The sequence below is a fragment of the Branchiostoma floridae genome, chromosome 11, assembly GCF_000003815.2.
Source record: "Branchiostoma floridae strain S238N-H82 chromosome 11, Bfl_VNyyK, whole genome shotgun sequence".
Classification (NCBI taxonomy): domain Eukaryota; kingdom Metazoa; phylum Chordata; class Leptocardii; order Amphioxiformes; family Branchiostomatidae; genus Branchiostoma; species Branchiostoma floridae.
This window is the reverse complement of record NC_049989.1, coordinates 1,588,555-1,590,554: the sequence shown is the minus strand read 5'-3', so window position 1 is coordinate 1,590,554 and position 2,000 is coordinate 1,588,555. Positions and strand designations below refer to the sequence as shown.

At 41.5% G+C, this 2,000-nt stretch overlaps 1 protein-coding gene across 1 annotated transcript in view; it reads left to right on the top strand.

Annotated features, from left to right (window-relative positions):
• The window catches only part of LOC118426111 (carboxypeptidase D-like), a gene marked incomplete in the record, with an annotated part of 24,808 nt that overhangs the window by 2,417 nt on the left and 20,391 nt on the right, over positions 1–2,000 (top strand).

The following is a 2,000-nucleotide window of genomic DNA, read 5'->3' as shown; positions in this document are numbered from 1 at the left end:
GCCTATTATCGCTTATACTACTGACCGGGAGCGACAGTCGTACAAGCGCTACTAGGCCAACAGTCGTCTCTGCGGCTAGAGCCATTGGCGTGGTCAGTTTGGCAGCGCTTGAGCCCTACTGTTACAGTTGTTGGTCATGTTCGTACGTTGGCTTCTATAAGTTATAGAAGCCAACATGCAAACATGACCTATATATACCAAACATAAACATATAGTATAACTTATTTGCTGCATGGGTGTATGTTGTTACTCTGTGGCCGGTGGGCAAATTCTGTTGCCGGAGTACTAGTATTGTTGTCGGTCTATGTAATGAGTGTTCGCAACTGTATCTCACATGTTTTCATTTGCCGCATTCGTATGTGGTTTGGCTTGTCGTCTGTACTCAGTCGCGCATTTTTTCCCCCCAGTAATTGCCACTACAGTCAAACCTGTATTAGCGGCCACCTTTGCATACCGGCCACCTGCCCAAAGTGGCCACTTTTTGTCGGTCCCTTGGATTCGTAATGATTAAGAAATAGGCTTAGCGGCCACCTGTCCAACGCGGCCACGGCCACACGATTTCCGGTCCGGCAGGTACAAAAACACTGCCGATTACGGCCACGCGGACCACTGATCTATGTTTTGGCATGCGTTCGGCCATATACAGCGGCCGTATCGTCACCCTACGCTGGATTTAAAACCTCTTTGACTTATTTTCAAAGCAAAACTTCGTAAAATGGCGCTACCCATACCTGCTGACAAACGAGGTCATATAAGGTCAATAGACAACACCAATATTACCGAGGTAAATTGTGTTAAAGTTACGTTCTAATATACTATCGCTTAGGTTAATTTACATCACAAAAACTTTCTAAAAAATTGTTAGAAAGAAAAAATGATATGAACTTCAGTCTATGGTGGATTTTATTCTTACATTTATTAAGAGATAAGTCTAAAATGACGAGACTTTTCTTGTGAGTACCACATTAGCATAATGGGCGAATCTGACGTGTGAACGCGAGCGGGAACACACGGACGGCGAAGTATCAAAGGATACAAGACGAAATAAAAAAAATATGACGATACCGGTCTCTTCAGACAATATCAACTGTAGAACATTTAAAACTTTTTATAGCTTTTGTTTTCTTAATACATATAGTGTAAAAATCATTGCAGTACATGCACAGTACTGTATTATGTGAATAAAGATCAGTGGGTACTAAAACCATGTGTAACTTATTGCTTGTGGTCAATTAATTAGCATATTCTCTATAGTGGCCACCTCTCTATAGTGGCAAATTTTGACCAGTCCCTTGAGTGTCCGCTATAGACAGGTTTGACTGTATATTTTTTTCTGTTTTGGTATTGTGTGTAACAAACAGTGGGGGGTTTAAGTAGTGTCAAACAGCCTTGCAAATCGGCTGATCAGCCTTTTCTAGCGCAGTGGTTTCGCCGCTGGTTTGTTATCTGCCGACCCGCATTCGTTCCTAGCTGTCGGCACGTTTTTTTTTTCTTTTTGTTCCTACTCCCCCCTCTAATTTCTACATCTGGAACAGGCAATGTGGTTTCAGCGTTTGGTAATCAGCTTTTCTCCAAGCAAATAGGGCGGGTTATAATAATTAATATACTGGTGTTGTCTAATGTGTTGTCACCTGTCATGTGACGGTATTTAGAGGAATCCCATTTGAACAGATGTTCAACTCTGTCTTGCTTTTTAGGGCATTGTATTGGCCAGCACTAGTTTTATGATAAACATTACTAGTAACATACTTTGTTGTCAGCTTTTCACAGCTGTCACTGTTGCGTCTGTTTGGGGTAACTTTGTACAATGGTGTGCGTCCCAGGTATGCATTGTGAAGCCGTGTGGTTGTTTCCATTTGGTGTCGTTCTTTTGAGACTATGATTTTGCTGTTGAGGCCTACAGGATTGTGTTTTACATTTGGCAGTCAGCTTTTAAGTAGTACTAAGTTTTTGGTTTAAGTTGATGTGATGCATTCTGCATATATGATATAAAGTTAACA